The sequence below is a fragment of the Herpailurus yagouaroundi genome, unplaced genomic scaffold (assembly GCF_014898765.1).
Source record: "Herpailurus yagouaroundi ecotype Mexico unplaced genomic scaffold, PumYag 67556, whole genome shotgun sequence".
Taxonomy (NCBI): Eukaryota; Metazoa; Chordata; class Mammalia; order Carnivora; family Felidae; genus Herpailurus; species Herpailurus yagouaroundi.
In genome coordinates, this window is record NW_024420362.1 from 1,864,024 (window position 1) to 1,882,897 (window position 18,874).

An 18,874-nucleotide genomic window follows, 5' to 3' on the forward strand; every position below is an offset into this window, starting at 1 on the left:
AATGTGATCTGACTGCAGCTGAGTTTTCAGACAGTGTCATAGACTCTAAGTCTAAAGTTCTCTCTTGGCCAGCAAGAGAGTGGGATCCAGGATGAAAAGCGAGAGATGGTTAATCTCTGGGAAAACACAAGAGCCCTGAATAAGGGTCCTTGCCCCGTTTTTATTACATGGTGATGGACGTGCACAAAGAGAAAATGAAACTGTGAACATTAACTTGGGGACTTGAAGGAAAGGGGGTCTTGAAGATATTCGGGGTTAGGGGTTTGGGTTAATACAAAACAAAATCATGGCCCTGGGCAGTCGGGTGGAAGGTTGTTTACAGCGGACATGAGGCACCACCTCTGTTTATCTTAGCTAGCCTATGGGATGAGACAGGTAGGATACTTGACCTCATGGTTAACAAGGCTCCTTTTCTTTTGTTAATCATTTCCACTTTGGGAGTTTCACCAGCAGCACAGTGCAGCGGTCTATAGGCCTATTTACCTGCTTACTTAACTTGGTCCTTCCTTCCTATGAAAGCAGCTTTCTGCTATATTTCTGAACTGGGGGCATTGTCGCCCTGAATGCCTAATCTTCCTTACCTCATATACCTTTGTATTGGGGGCCTTTTCCTCCCTCTCTATTCTGGGTGTCTTTGCAACCCCATCTCTATCCTAGGGGCCTTTGCACCTCCCCTGCTCTATCTTGGGGTCCTGATCTTGTTTACCCAAACTTGGGTGTGAGAATCCTATGGCTTTGTACTTCTTTATGCCTTGTTAACCCATTGGTGTAAGCCCGGAGGATTCCTAAGTTTATTCCCCACAAGACAGTACCTGGCAACCAAACTGAACAGGCTGCTCATGGCTCTATTCTGCAGAAGGAATGAGCATTGACAGATCCTTCCAAATGCTTCACTATACACACTTAACCAAAGGACCAAATTTTTAAAGGATTCAGTGTACAAAGAATTATAGGTCCCTCTTTGGTCATTCCAGATATTTAAATCAAAGGTAGCAAACTATGCTGAGTAATAGCCTTAATGCTGAAGGAAAAGACACTGATCTTAATCCTGGATATATTGTTACTATTGTGTGACCACTGTGTGACTCAACCTCTTTTTCCTTATCTGTGAATGGGGATTGAAAATACCTATTTGGTAAGTATTAAATGACATCATATATGAATAGTATTTACTCAGCACAGTGCCTAGCACATTTCAAGAATTTAATAAATGGAAGCTATTAATAATACTGCCTTCAAAACTAAACTACCTCTACTCCACCTTTAGCCCTCTACCCCATTCTCAATATACATGGATATATGCTTGAGTAGTTTTAGCAAACAAGCCGAGTGGGAATATTGTGAAACTTATCCACAAAGTTAAGTTATAACAATTTCATTGTTTCAAAATATTTTAAATCAAAACCAGAAAGGGAAATAGACATGTTAGCAATTATAATACAATAAGATTTTGTTGATAACTAAATTGTCTTCTTTCACAAAAGGTAAACCTGTCATCTTTGGCCTTGAAAAAAGTCACATATGTGATTAAAAACCTCAGAGAAGAAGTGGAATTATTTAAATTATATTCCATAACTCTATATTTCATATTAAAGCTGCTTATTCAAAATTACATGTAATGGCATGATTGTGGAATTTCCTTGTTAATAGAGATAAAATACTAACAAAAATCCACTTTTCATCAGTTCCATGGTGCTTATAGTAACCAATCTCAGTGGCATTATTTCATTAATACTAATTGAAAGGAGAACAAACTTTTAGAATTCAAGCTTAAATTATGTGTGGGAGTTTAAAAATAACAGCTATAAAACACAAACTGTTCTGCTTGTTACCACTGTATGAAGTAGTTTAATAATTTCTCATTATTGGGCCCTACACAGGGTATATTGAATACTCCTTTTGCACAACCTCAAATTATCTGATTTCCTCTCCCACCTAGTCACACCTGGGTGACACAAGTAGTTTTGGACAGTTTCAATGCAAGAGGCCACATGACAATGCCTTCCTTGTCTTTGGCCAAAGACAAATGCCTCTCATTCATGGCCTCACAGTTTCTCTGATTATTTTCAAGGGATATCGTGAAGGTATTTGGAATTCAAGCAGGAGCAACTTGGAAGCAGGATGGGGAATGTTGATACCCTATAATGCAACATTTAGCCAATGGAAAACAAGGCTGATTACATGCTTTTACCTTTTTTTTTTTTTTTTAATGAATGGTCTTGAGCTTCATTTCATGAGACCAATTAGATTGTTTTACAGGACTGGGCATTCATAGTGGTGGCCCACCTGATAATGCATCCCTCAACTTGTTCTTTCTTCTTCCCTACTTCATGCCCCTTGTCCCTTATTCCTGGTTTATCTCATAAACCAACATCAAATGCTTGGTGAGTAGGCTCCTAGAGGCCTGTGCTGAAAAGTTCTGGTACTCAATGAGAAAGGATTCATGACCCATTAGCCCACTGTTTTCTATTCCTGATTTAGGCATTTCAGATTATTTTCTGGGGGATTTCTTCCTTTCTGAAGTACATACACTTTGTGAAAATGTTAATATAAGTTTGACATCTGACAAACCCTAAAAGCTTATCATCACAAAAACCCAAGTAGGATGTGTTTACTGAAAGAAAAAAAAATGTTTTATCAAAATAAGGGTCACCTTTAGGGAGCATGACTTGCTATAGAAATCAGATCTTATTTGTTATTCTGAGGTTTATACCAACTTCTAGTCCAAAAATCACAGATGAGTTAGAGTTCCAAAAAGAACTTTAGTATAAAGCCATGTATGTGTCAAGTGATTTTTTTTATCAAATTTGGGTGAGTTATACTATTAATCTGATTTATGCATTAGAAAAACTGAAAATTTAGATGAACTATTTTATATTTGCTATCCTTTAACACATGAACATCACCTAAAGCTCAGAGAAAATCACAAAATTCTTGGAATGTCTGGGTGGCTCAGTTGGTTAAAAATCCAACTTTGGCTCAGGTCATGATCTCGCAGTTTGCAAGTAAGAGCCCCGAGATAGGCTCTGTGCTGACAACTCAGAGTCTGGAACCTGATTCGGATTCTGTATGTGTGTCTCTCTCTCTGCTCCTCCCCTGCCTATGCTCTGTCTCTCTCTATTTCAAAAATAAATAAATACTAAAAAATCACAAAATTCAATCAAACTTGAGTTACATCAAATTATATTCTCTGTCCACCCTACCAATGCCATTTGAATCAAAAAACTATAAGTGGCATAATATAGAATTTAGAGTGTTATATGTATTTTTAAATATTCCCCATAAATTATCTTTTTTGCAAATTTAAAATATTGGGCCAATTTACAGTGCAAATGGGTGATCTAGCAATCTTGAATGAATGCCTCCTAAGAGAGCTGGGAAAGGCTGATCTAAATGTTTTCTCATATTTTAAAATTTCACTAGCAATTTTAATACAAGTGCCTTGTGGGGAGGCAGTAGTATCTCTCTGCATGATTCATAACATGTTTACTGCTTTTTTTTCTTCTGATGGACGTGTCTACACTGTAAGAGTTATAAGATCCCTGGTATTTGAAAATTAAAGAACAGCAGCAAAGGGCCAGATGCTATAGTTATAAAAGTTGCAAAAGTATCATAAACACCAGGTGTTCCATATAAATGCACAGTTTTGTTTTTTGTTTTTTGTTTTTTGTTTTTTTTTTACTCTGCCACACTATTATCATATGGTTCCATCATCTGTTCATTCCTTTCTGGGTTTCCCACAGACAGTATTTATTAAAATCACGTATGTACTGGCTCTCACCTATGTGCCTTGAGCAGGAAGTGCCATAGTGGTCTTATAATTGAATATAAGTGAGCTGATAAAAATTGATTTTTATCAGTAAACTTACAATTATCCTTACAGGTCAAGGTAGTGCCATCTGCCTTTGGTATGTCTTCTACTTTCTAATTACTCTGTGGTTTCTATAAGAGTGGAGCCAGCACAAAAAAATTTATACTAATTCTAAATAATTAGAGGATGAGAAGAGAGGCCAGTTGGGCTTTGTAAGGAGTCTATATTAGAGAATATTTAAAGAAATGCTGTTTTCTTATTTTCTGATATGTCTTATAAGACATATTAGAAAGTTTAAATGAAGAGAAAATAACATTTTTAATTAAAGTATTAAAAATTCTCAATGGCCTATATTATAAAATGATAAAAAGAACCAACCTAGTGTATCAAAAATAAAGTGGTTTGGAATTCAAGAGACTTAGGTTTTGCTTCTTAATCTAGCTCTCATACTTTTCAGGCTTTAGTTTTCTCCTCTGGGAAATGAAGGTACTGTAAAATAGGTACTATGTTCCCTTTTGGTTTTGATGATTTATGACACTGGTGATAAAAAATCTTCAATGACAGAAAATTATTTTCTCTAGCCCTTGCTTTGATACAGGCTTCTGATTTTTTATTGTTTTTTATTGTTATGGACTGCTTGTTTGTGTTCCCTCCCAAATTCAATTTGAAACACTATTCCTCTTATGATAGTATTAGGAAGTGGGGCTATTGGGACATAATTAGATCATGAGGGCAGAGGCTTCATTATGGGATTAGTTGTCTGTATAAGAGGAGGAAGACTAGCTTTCTTTCTTTCTGCCATGTGAGTATACAACAAGAAATTAGGGCAATCTGTAACCCAAAAGAGGCTCTCACCAGAACCATGTTGGCATCCTGATCTTAAACTTCCATCCTTTAGAATTGTGTGAAATAAATTTCTGTTATAAAACACCCAGTTTATGGTATCTTGTTTTAGCAGCCTGAAATTAGACACTTATTTTCCTTTTACTTAATGAAATATGTACATTGAATCTGAGTTATCACAAAGACCAAAAAAGTAGATTCCAAGTTAGTGAGTGTTTTGACTGAGTTTTTAAAAAATCCCTAAAACAATAAATGAACAACAATGTACTCTCAAGAAAATATTGGAAAGATTGGCTGTCTATTTGAATAGGAAAATCAGAACCTCTGTCTACCTCATATAATATACAAGAATAAATTCCAGATGGATTAGACACTCAAATCATACATATATGTGGTGGGAACTGTGAAATACTACCCAGATGTCTTCAGTATATGACTTACTGTCCCAACAACTGAGAGTGCTGTCATAAACAGTCTTCAGTTGATGGCTCCTAGAGTGATTGTTCAGCTGCAAAGAACTACTTCACCCAGGGTCATAGCCCTTTCCAGGGCAGCCTACATTGAGTGACTGATGAAATTTAGGAACATAAAGGCCTGGCCATCTCAGCCCAATTCAACAAAATTTTGTAGGGCTGTTTTAGCCCCAGAGGTGTCCATGAGTTACATTGATGTTGTTATTGGCCCAGCATGGCAGCTCAGCTTCTTTCTCTGACCATTTCTGCTTATTTTTCCTCTATCCCACAGGTATTGGTCCCAAGAGCATTCACTAATAAAAATACAGAAGGCTAAGCTCTGTTTCAGATTCTGCATATGAAAGAACTAGACCTACAACAATACATTCAAAGAAAATGTAAAGGAATATTTATATTTAAAGTAATCTTGAGTGAGGGAAAGTCTTTCTTAAAAAAACAACATAAAAGCCAGAAACTATAAAGGAAGCAATGGAAGGATATGACTACATGAAAATTAAAAACTGTATTATAAAAGGCATCTTAAACAAAATTAAAAGGCATTGGATTTTGTGAAAAAATTTTTAACATACATAATAAACAAAGAGTTCATGTTCACAATATATAAAGAACTCCTATAAATCATTAAGAAGGCAACCCCCCTCCCAAAGCTAATGTTATGTTAAAGAAATTAAAGAAAAATATATATTGCCAATAAAATAGAAAAAGACCCTATCAGTCTTATTTGAAATCAAAGACACCTTACTTGAAATAAAAGAAATTCAAGTAAAAAGAATAAACTAACTTGTGAAATAAATAAGATTAAGATTTTTCACTTCTGAGGAAGATGGTGGAGTAAAAATTTCATAAGCTCACCTTGTCCCACGGATACAAAAAGATAACACCCATATGAATGTAAATAACCCAGAAAATGACCCAAAGACTTGCAGAACAGACTCTTCACAGCTAAATGTAGAGAAAAGACCACATGGAAGAGGGTAGGAAGGGCAGAGATATGAGGGAGAGCTGAACAGACCTATGGAACTCTCTGCTATTGGAAAGGATGCCACAGGCACAGGTAAGGTAGGGATACAGAAGCTCACACCAGGTACCCCAGGCACAGTGAGCATGCATGTAGAAGAGGAATCCCCATAGCTTTTGGCTTTGAAACCAGAGGGGCTGAACTTCATGAGCTCTTACATTCAGTGGGGCTTAACACCTAGAAATTTAAAAATCAGTGAGCTCCTCTCTGGGAGAGCCAAAAGGAGGATAGGAAACTGAATCCTTATCTTTAAGGAGACATCATAAGAAACAACTCCTCTGAGGTATAGCACAGAGGCAATATTTCCTGGAGTATACAGGAAGACTTACTAATCTCAAAGCATGAGCTGGAGGAGCAAGGATAGTTGGGTGACTTCTCCAGGAGCAAAGGAGGTGGCAGTCATCATTTCCCTCCCCACCTGCCAATATAGACACATGAATACCTGTGGGAACCATATGGGGCCAACACTCACTACCTAACTTGATAACAGTGGGCCCTAACACTGTGTTCTCCTTTGGATCCATCCCCTCCAACCAAATTAGCCTTGGTCACAGGTGGCTGCAGACCTGCATGGACTTACTGGAACCAGATACCCTGACCCCTCCAGCCCTGCAGCAGTTTTCTAAAGTGGATGCAGGCCCCCTCCAACAATAGACTGGTGCAAACCTTTATAACACTACATGCTCTAGTCCCACATTCTCTGACAGTCCTCCCCACTCCAAAATGCCTTTGACTACAAACCTGGTAGTGTGCAACCAGGCCCAACAGGGGCCAACACCACTCCAAAGTGACTCCTGCCCTCCATGGAGAGAGGAAAATAAGCACACACACCAATCCAACTGTGGTCCCAGCAGTGGTCTGGGGAAAAACATCTGATCTGCCTACAGATACACCCAACAATGAAAACTCCCGGGACAACACAGGAAAAGTGCCTGTAGTTTAGTCCTGTCACATCTGTGGAAAACAGCTGGTCTGATTCAACTCAAGTTCAAGGTGGCCCCAAACTGGCTTATTAACAACATAGGGACCAAATCCTGATAACAACAGGCAGAAAGACCCATTATAGTCGATTTGATTGGAGGCAAAGTGGATCAGCCACATTAGTAAGGTGCATGCAACAACATAGGAGACATCCCTGAAGTTCCAGATTTTGGTGAACAGGGGACATTGCCCTGCAGGGCACTACAATATCTTTTCTTCATACAGCCACTACTTTCAAGAACAGGGAATGTAGCTGAATTTCCTAACACATAGAAATAGACACAGAAAGTTAGACAAAATGAGGAGATATAGGAATATGTCCCAAATGAAAGGACAGAACAAAATCATAGTAAGAGAGCTCAAAGAGTAGAAGACTTCAGTGAGAGCCTCAACAGAGAGATAGAAAACATTTAAAAAGAACCAATCACAGATGAAGAACTCAATAACTGAAATTAAAAAATACACTAGATGGAAAAAATTGTACAGTAGAAAGAGCAGAAGAATGGAGCAGTGACTTGGGGGGATTGATTATTATAAAGCAATAAAGCTGAATAGGAGAGAGAATAAAATAATAAAAAATGAAAATACACTAAAGGAACTCAACGACACTATTAAGTGTGATAACATTGGTATTATAGGCATCCCAGAAGGAGAAGAAAGAGAGAGTAGTGATAGGAGAGAATTTTAAAAGCAACAAGAGAAAAGAAAGAAGTTACATAGAAGAGAAACCCCATAAGGCTGTCAGGTAAAGTTTCAGAAGAAACTTTGCAGGCCAGAGGGAGTGGCATGATACATTCAAAGTTCTGAAAAAACAACAACAAAAGCAAAAAAAAAAAAACCAAAAAGAAAACCCAAAAAAACCTTGCAACCAAGAATACTTCATTCAGCAAGTCTATCATTTAGAATAGACAGAGAGATAAAGAGTTTTCCAGATAAATAAAAGTTAAAGGAATTCATTACTACTAAATCAGCCCTTTAAGAAATGTTGGAGACTATTTGAATGGAAAGGAAAGACCATAAGTAGGGAGCAAGAAAAGCAGAAAGCACAAAAGTGCTAAAATTAAGTATATCTATACAAATAGTCAAGGTATTTTCAAAATAAATTGAAGTAAAGTTTGACACAATATACCTAAAATGTTGGTGGGACAGGAGTAAAAAATGGAATCAAAGTTAACTGATCATAGACTGCTATATGCATATTATATATAAACCTAATGGTAACCACAAATCAAAAACCAGTAATATATATGTAGAAAATAAAGAAAGCTAGCAAACCATAAGGGAAAACAGTAATAGAAGAAAGAAACAACAAAAAAATCCTATAAAAACAACCATAAAACAAGCAACAAAATGGTAATGATTATATACCTATCAATAATGACTTTAAATGTAAATAGAATAAATAGTCCAATTAAAAGACATAGGAGGGAGGAGCCAAGATGGCAGAACAGCATGGAAGCTTTTGTGTGTTTCACATTGATCAAATACAGCCAGACCAACACAAAAACATCCTGCACACCTAGAAAACTGATCTGAGGATTAACACAACAGTCTGCACAACCTGAACCACAAAATTCAGCAGGTACATGGTGTAGAGAGGTGAACTTGGGGAGAGAGAAGCCACGGAGGGCAGGGGGCTGCTTTTGCATGTGGAGACAGGAAGGAGAGAGGGGGGAAGAATACGTGAAAAGCACCCCTCCCCAAAAGCAGGTGGAGAGAAAGTGGAGAATTGAAAATAGCCACAGGGAATGAACTAAAAAGGGAGAAAGGAGAGGGTTTAAATTCCATTAAGACTGTAAACAGGGGGACCGCAGAGTCTGAAACTCCACAGTGATACCTGGTGGTGCTCTGGTGGGAAAGGTGAATCCCCAGGAGCAGAATGGGGTCTGGGAGGTTCTTGGGCTACACGGGGAGAAGCAGTTCCTCTGCTGGAAGGATACTTGATAGAGGCTCTGAGGCCACCTGGGCCCAGCAGACCCCAGAGAACAACCACATTCTCTGGTGCTGGAACAAGGTTGTTGGGGGTGAAGCCTGGTGCCAGATTTTCCATAATCCCTGAAGCACTGCTGCTACACTGCCTTGTGAACTTTTTCTGGGGTGAGCTGGTACCTGGCCTCAGTCTCTGGACATCAGTAGCAGCACAGTCCCACAAGCGTTCCTGGGTGTGGCTGGCACCCAACCATTGCTTGGTGAGACTCTCTACAGAGGGGCAGAGCTGGTAAAAGTGGTAGTCCCTCAGAAGTGGGGGGCCAGGGAAGGCAGCCACATCTGAGACAAAACTCGGGAGAGAGGTGCTGACTGGGGTTTGGTCACAAACAGTGTGAAGCAGAGAGTGGATGGAAGCCAAAGATGAAGGACGGGTGTGTGATTGCTGATCCGGGAGAACAGAGTTCCTATACTAGAGACTGGGTACCTGGGTGACTCCATTTTCATCGCTCCTGCACATACGCATACACAAGTATCACAACACTCTACCCCAGTAGACTAAAAGCACCATCTAGTGGAGAACGGAGCGGTTACACTAAGCCCCGCCCAACTGGGCCAACTTCGCTTTTCAAGAACAAGACTCTCACCACCTGTTTATTTTATGGAATATAAAGTGCTTCATACTTTTACTTCCAGGAGACAACAAAGTAATTTCCATCATATTTCAGTCTGTTAGCCGTTCCAACTATTCAATTTTCTTTCTTTCTTTCTTTTTCCCTCTTTTTAGTTTCTTTTCATTTCCTTGAACACAGAGAGAGAAAAATTTCATTTTTATTTTCAATTTTTTCTAAAAATATTTTTATTTAATTTTTTCTACTATATTTTTTTACTTTTCTGTAAATATTTTCAAATTCTATTTTACTTCCATCATTTCATTTTAGTCTACTTCAGTGTACTCATTTTTTCAAATTTTCAAACGATTTCCTTTTTAAAAATTTTTCCCCCTTTTCCCCCTTTTTTCTCTAATATATCAAGCCACATTCAACACCCAGACCAAACACACCTAGGATCATCATCATTTATTCAATTTTGTATGTGTGTGTGAGTTTGTTTTTAATTTTTTAATTTTAATATTTTTTAATTTTAATTTTTTAATTTTAATTTTTCTACATCATTACTTTTCTCCCTTCAAAATAAAAAAATAAAGGAATTCACCCCAACAAAAATAGCAGGATGAAACAACAGCCAGGGACTTAACCAACACAGATACAAGCAAGATGTCTGAACCAGAATTTAGAATCACAATAATAAGAAGAATACTAGCTGGAGTCGAAAATAGATTAGAATCCCTTTCTATGGAGATAAAATAAATAAAAGCTAGTCAGGATGAAATAAAAAATGTTATAACTGAGCTGCAATCTTGAATGGATGCCATGGCAAGAAGGATTGATTAGACAGAACAGAGGAACAGTCATACAGAGGACAAACTTATGGAAAATAATGAAGCAGAAAAAAAAGAGGGAGATTAAGGCAAAAGAGCACGATTTAGGAAATAGAGAAATCAGTGACTCATTAAAAAGGAACAACATCAGAATCATAGGGGTCCCAACAGAGGAAGAGAGAGAAATAGGGGTAGAAGAGTTATGTGAGCAAATCATAGTGGAAAATATTCCTAACATGGGGGAAAGACACAGACATCAAAATCCAGGAAGCACAAAGGACCCCCATTAGATCCAACAAAAACATACAATCAACAAGGCATATCATAGTCAAATTCACAAAATACTCAGGCAAGGAAAGAATCATGAAAGCAACAAGGGAAAAAAAGTCCTTAACCTACAAGGGAGGACAGATCACATTTGCAGCATACCTATCGACAGAAACTTGGCAGGCCAGACAGGAGTGGCAGGGTATATTCAGTGTATTTAATCAGAAAAATATGCAGCCAAGAATTCTTTATCCAGCAAGGTTGTCATTAAAAATAAAAGGAGAGATAAAAAGTTTCCCAGACAAACAAATATTAAAAGAGTCTGTGACCACTAAACCAGCCCTGCAAGAAACTTTAAGGGGGACTTTTTGAGGGGAAAAAGATGAATGAATGAATTAATGAATGAATAATTAAATAAATAAATACCAAGAGCAACAAATACTAGAAAGGACCAGAGAACACCACCAGAAACTCCAACTCTACAAGCAACATAATGGCAATAAATTCATATCTTTCAGTACTCACTCTAAATGTCAACGGACTCAGTGCTCCAATCAAAAGACATAGAGTAACAGAATGGATAAGAAAACAAGATCCATCTATATGCTGTTTACAAGAGACCCACTTTAGACCTAAAGACACCTTCAGATTGAAAGTAAGGAGATGGAGAACCATCTATCATGTTAATGGGCAACAAAAGAAAGCCAGAGTAGCCATACTTATATCAGACAATCTAGACTTTAAAATGAAGACTTCAGGGGCGCCTGGGTGGCGCAGTCGGTTAAGCGTCCGACTTCAGCCAGGTCACGATCTTGCGGTCCGTGAGTTCGAGCCCCGCGTCAGGCTCTGGGCTGATGGCTCGGAGCCCGGAGCCTGTTTTCGATTCTGTGTCTCCCTCTCTCTCTGCCCCTCCCCCGTCCATGCTCTGTCTCTCTCTGTCCCAAAAATAAATAAAAAACGTTGAAAAAAAAATAAAATGAAGACTGTATCAAGAGATGAAGAAGGACATTATATCATCATCAAAGGGTCTATCCACCAAGAAGACCTAACAATTGTAAACATTTATGTGCCAAATGTGGAAACAACCAAATACATAAATCAATTAATCACAAATATAAAGAAACTCATTGATAGTAATACCATATTAGTAGGAGACTTCAACACCCCACTCAACAGCAACGGACAGATCATCTAATCAAAATTTCAACAAGGAAACAAAGGCTTTTAATGATGCACTGAACCAGATGGACTTAAAAGATATATTCAAATTTCATCCTAAAGCAGTGGAATATACATTCTTCTCCATTGCACATGGAACGTTCTCCAGAATAGACCACATACTGGCACACAAATCAGCCCTCAGAAAGTAAAAAGATCGAGATAATACCATGCATATTTTCAGACCACAATGCAATGAAACTTGAAATCAACCAGAAGAAAAAATTTGGAAAGGGAACAAATACATAGAGACTAAAGAACATCCTACTAAATAATGAGTGGGCCAATCAAGAAGTTAAAGAGGAAATTAAAAAGTATATGTAAGACAATAAAAATTATAACATCACAACCCAAAACCTCTGGGACGCAGCAAAGGCGGTCATAAGAAGAAAGTATACAGCAATCCTGGCCTTTCTAAAGAAGGAAGAAAGATCTCAGAGACACAACCTAACCTTACGCCTTAAGGAGCTGGAAAAAGAACAGCAAATAAAACCCAAAACCAGCAGAAGGCAGGAAATAATAAAGATTAGAGCAGAAATTAATGCTTTTGAAGCCAAAACAAAACAAAACACCAGTACAACAGATCAATGAAACCAGAAGCTGGTTCTTTGAAAAAATTAACAAAATTGATAAACCACTAGCCAGTTTGATCAAAAAGAAAAAGGAAAGGACCCAAATAAAATCAATAATGAAAGAGGAGAGATCACAACCAACACAGCAGAAATAAAAACAATAATAAGAGAATATTATGAGCAATTTTATGCCAATAAAATGGGAAATCTGGAAGAAATGGACAAATTCCTAGAAACATATACACTACCAAAACTGAAACAGGAAGAAATAGAAAACTTGACAGACCCATAACTAGTAAGGGGATTGAATTAGTAATCAAAAATCTGCCAAAAAACAAGAGTCCAGGGCCAGATGGCTTTCCAGGGGAATTTCACCAAACATTTAAGTAAGAGTTAACACCTATTCTCTTGAAGCTGTTTCAAAAAATAGAAATGGAAAGAAAACTTCCATACTCTTTCTATGAAGCCAGCATTACCTTGATTCCAAAACCAGACAGAGACCCCACTAAAAAGAACTATAGACCAATTTCCTTGATGGACATGGATGCAAAAATCCTTAACAAGATATTAGCCAACCAGATCCAACAATACATTAAAAAATTATTTGCCACGACCAAGTGGGATTTATACCTGGGATGCAGGGCTGGTTCAATATCCACAAAACAATTAACATGATTCATCTCATTAATAAAAGAAAGGACATGAACCATATGATCCTCTCAATAGATGCAGAGAAAGCATTTGACCACATACAGCATCCTTTCTTGATAAAAACCATCAGGAAAGTAGGGACAGAAGGAGCATACCTCGAGATCATAAGAGCCATATATGAACGACCCAACACTAATACCATCCTCAATGGGGAAAAACTGAGAGCTTTCCCACCTAAGGTCAGGAACAAGACAGGGATGTCCACTCTGGCCACTGTTATTCAACACAGTATTGGAAGTCTTAACCTCTGCAATCAGACAACACAAAGGAAATAAAAGGCATCCAAATCAGCCAGGAGGAAGTCAAACTTTCAGTCTTCACAGATGACATGGTACTCTATATGGAAAACCCTAAAGATTCCATGAAAAAAACCTTCTAGAACTGATTCATGAATTCAGCAAAGTTGCAGGATATAAAATCAATGCATAGAAATTGGTTGCATTCCTATTCACCAACAATGAAGCAACAGAAAGAGAAATCAAAGAATTGATCCCATTTACAATTGCACCAAAAAGCAGAAAATACCTAGGAAAAAATTTAACCAAGAGGTGAAAAATCTATACACTGATAACTATAGAAAGCTTATGAGAGAAATTGAAGAAGACACACACACACAAAAAGGAAAAAGATTCCATGCTCCTGGATAGGAAGAATAAATATTGTTAAAATGTCAATACTATCTAAAGCAATCTACATATTCAATACAATCTCTATCAAAGTAACACCAGCATTCTTCACAGAGCTAGAACCAATAATCCTAAAATTTGTATGGAACCAGAAAAGACCCTGAATAGCCAAAGCAATCTTGACAAAGAGAACCAAAGCAGGACACATCACAATCCCAGACTTCAAGCTATACTACAAAGCTGTAATCATCAATACAGTATGGTATTGTAACAAGAACAGACACTCAGATTAATGGAACAGAATAGAGAACCCAGAAATGGACCCACAAACATATGGCCAACTAATCTTTGACAAAGCAGGAAAGAAAATCCAATGGAGTAAAGACAGTCTATTCAGCAAGTGGTGCTAGGGAAACTGGACAGCGACATGCAGAAAAATGAACCTGACCACTTTCTTACACCATAGACAAAAATAAACTCAAAATGGATGAAAGACCTCAATGTAAGAGAGGAAGCTATCAAAATCCTCGAGGAAAAAGCAGGCAAAAACCTCTTTGATGTTGGCTACAGCAACTTCTTACTCAACACACCTCTGGAGGCAAGGGAAACAAAAGCAAAAATTAACTACTGGGACCTCATGAAAATAAAAAGCTTCTGCACAGTGAAGGAAGCAATCAGCAAAACCAAAAGGCAGCCTATATATGGGAGAAGATATTTACAAATGACACATCAGGTAAAGGGTTAATATCCAAAATCTATAGAGAACTTATCAAACTCAACACCCAAAAAACAAATAATCCAGTGAAGAAATGGGCAAAAGACATGAATAGATACTTCTCCAAATAAGACATCCAGATGGCCAACCGACACATGAAGAAATGCATAACATCACTCATCGTAAGGCAAATACAATACCACCATGAGATATCACCTTACACCTCTCAGAATGGCTAACATTAACATCTCATGCAACATCAGATATTGGTGAGGATGCAGAGAAAGAGGATCACTTTTGCTTAGTTGGTGGGAATGCAAATTGGTGCAGCCACTCTGGAAAACAGTATGCAGGCTCCTCAAAAAAAACGAAAATAGAACTACCCTATGACCCAGCAATTGCACTATAGGTATTTATCCAAGGGATACAGGTGTGCTGTTTCGAAGGGACAAATGCACCCCCATGTTTATAGCAGCACTATCAACAATAGCCAAAGTATGGAAAGAGCCCAAATATCCATCAATGTACAAATGGGTAAAGAAGATGTGGTATATATATATAATAGAGTATTATTACTCGGCAATCAAAAAGAATGAAATCCTGACATTTGCAACTACGTGGATGGAACAGAGGGAATTATGCTAAGCGAAATTAGTTAGTCAGAGAAAGACAAATATCATATGACTTCACTTATATGAAGACTTTAAGAGACAAAACAGATGAACATAAGGGAAGGGAAGCAAAACTAATATAAAAATGGGGGGGGCAAAACATAAGAGACTTTTAAATATGGAGAACAAACAGAGGGTTACTGGAGGGGTTGTGGAGGGAGAATGGGCTAAATGGGTAAAGGACATTAAGGAATCTAGTCCTGAAATCATTGTTGAACTATATGCTAACTAATTTGGATGTAAATTTAGAAAAATAATTTTTTTTAAAAAAGAAAATTCGCCTTAAAAAAATACTTAGGGTGACAGAATGCATTCAAAAGCAAGACTTATCTATATCCTGCCATCAAGAGACTCATTTCAGACCTACAAACATGTAGATTGAAAGTGAAAGAATTAAAACACATTTATCAATCAAATGAAGGTAAAAAGAAATCTGGGGTAGCAATGCTTATTTCAAATTTTTAAAAAAATTAAAAAAAAATTAATGTTTATTTTTGAGAATGAGAGAAAGAGTGAGAGAGAGAACGCAAGCATGCGTGGAGGAGGGACTGAGAGAGAGGGACACACTGAATCTGAAGCAGGCTGCAGGTTCCAAGCTGTCATCTCAGAGCCTGACGTAGGCTTGAGCTCATTAATAGCAAGATCATGACCTGAGTCAAAGTCAGAAGCTTAACCCGAGTAAGCCACCCAGGGGCCCTGTCTGCTGCCAATGCTTATTTCAGACAAAATATTCTTTAAAACGAGGTCTGTAAAAAGAGACAAGGAAGGCACTACATAATGAAATGGTAACAATTCAACAAGAAGATATAACAATTGTATGTATTCGTGCACCCAACAGGAGAGCACCAAAATATATAAATGAGATAATAATAAACATAAAACAAATAATCAGTAGTAATACAATAATATAAGGGACTTTAACACCCCACTTACACCAATGGACAGATCATCTAAACAAAGTCAATAAGGAAACAACGGTTTTGAATGATACATTGGATCAGATCAATTTAACACATGTATTCAGAGCATTCCATCCTAAAACATCAGAATAAACATTTTTTTTCAAGTGCATAGGAAACATACTCCAGAATAGATCACATATTAAGCCACAAAATGAGTCTCAACAAGTTCAGTAAGATTGAAGTCATACCATACCTCTTTTATGACCACAATGCTATGAAACAAGCAAGCAATCACAAGAAAAAATTTGGAAAGAAGACAAATACATGGAGGTTAAAAAACATGCTAATAAACAATGAATGAATCAACAAGAAATCAAAGAGGAAATAAAAAAATTCATGGGGACAAATGGAAATGAAAACACAGTGGTCCAAAATCTTTTGGATGCAGCAAAAGTGATTCTAAGAGAAAAGTTTATAGCAATACAGGCCCACCACAGAAATAAGAAGAATCTCAAAGAAACAACCTAATTTTACACCTTACAAGCACTAGAAAAAGAAGAGCAAATGAAACCCCAAAACACTAGATGGAAGGAAATAATAATATTAGATCAGAAATAAATTAAATAAAAACTAAAAAAAAATCAATGGAATAGATCAATGAAACCAAGCGCTGGCACTTTGAAAAGATCAACAAAGTTGATAAACATTTAGCCAGACTCATTAAAAAAGAAAGAAAGAAAGAAAGAAAGAAAGAAAGAAAGAAAGCAAGCTCAAATAAAATCAGAAATCAAAGAGATGAAATAACGACACCACAGAAATGCAAACAATTAAAGAGAATATTATGAAAAATTATATGCCAGCAAACTGGACAACCTAGAAGAAATGGATAAATTCCTAGAAACAAATAACCTTCCAAAATTGAATCAGGAAGAAATAAATTTGAACTGATTAATTACCAGCAATGAAATTAAATCAGTAATTTAAAAAATCCCATCAAAGAAAAGTTCAGGACCAAATGACCCGACACATTGTACCATTCAAAGAAGAATTAGTAACTATTATTTCAAACTATTCTAGAAATGAAAAGAGGGATAAAACCTTCCAAATTCATTTTGTGAGGTCAACATTACCCTGGTACCAAAGCCAGATAAAGACACTTCTAAAAAAGAGATTATAGGCCCATATCTCCAATGAACATAGATGCAAAAATCCTTAACAAAATATTAGCAACGTAAATCCACCAATACAATTAAAAAAATCATTCACCATGATCAAGTAGGATTTATTCCTGGGATGCAAATGTGGTTCAATATTCCCAAATAAATCAATGTGATATATCATTTCAAAAAGAGAAAGGATAAAAACCATATGATCATTTCAACAGGTGCAGAAAAAGCATTTGACAAGTACTATATTCATTCATGAAAAAAAAACTCAGCAAAATAGGTTTAGAGGGAACATATGTCAATATTATCAAGGCCAGTGATGAAAATCTCACAGCTAACATCCTACTCAGTGTTGAAAACCTTGGTAGCTTTTCCCCTAAGATCAGGAACAAGAGAAGGATATACACTGTGAACTCTCACCACTTTTATTCAACATAATAATGGAGGCCCTAGCCACATCAATCAGTAAAAGTAATATAAGTCCTCTACATTGATAAGAAAGAAGTAAACTTTCAGTATTTTAAGATGACATGATAGTATATATAGAAAACCTGAAAGACTACACCAAAAAAACTACTAGCACTGCTAAATGAATTCAGAAAAGTTATAGGATACAAAATCAATACACAGAAATCCGTTGCATTTCTATACACTAATAATGAAACAGCAGAAAGAGAAATTGAGAAAATAATTCCCAAATTACAACTGAAACCAAAATAAAAAAATATCTAGGAATAAACCTAATCAAAAAGGTGAAATACCTGTACTCTGAAAGCTATAAAACATTGATGAAAGAAATTGAAGACAAACAAAATGGAAAAACATTCCATACTCATGGATTGGAAGAACCAATATGTCCACACTATCAAAGAAATCTACAGACTGAAGGTAATCCCTATCAAAATACCAACAGCATTTTTGACAGAACTAAAACAAACAATCCTAAAATTTGTATAGATCCACAGAAGACCCTGAAGAACCAAAGCAATCCTGAAAAAAAAAGAAGAAAAAAACTGGAGACAGCACAATCCCAGATTTCCAGATAGAGTACAAAGCTAAAGTAATCAAAACAGTATAGTGCTGTCACAAAAATAGACATATAGATCAATGGATCAGAATAGAGAGCCCAGAAATAAACCCACAATTATATGATCAATTAATCTCTTATAAAGAAGCAAGAATATACAATGGGAAAAAGTCTCTTCAACAAATGGTGTTGAGAAAACTGGACAGCTACATACAAAGTAATGAAACTGGACCATTTTCTTACCCCCTACACACACACACAAAAAAAAAACTCTTAAAATGCATTAAGAATCTACATGTGAGCCCTGTAACCATAAAAACTCTAGAAAAGAGCTCAGGCAGTAGTATCTCTGACATTGGCTATAATAACATTTTTCTAGCTGTATCTCCTGAAGCAAAGAAATAAAAACAAAAATAAACTCTTGGGACAATACAAAAATTAAAATCTTCCATACAGCAAAGAAAACAATCAACAAAACTAAAATAAAACCTACTGAATGGGACAAG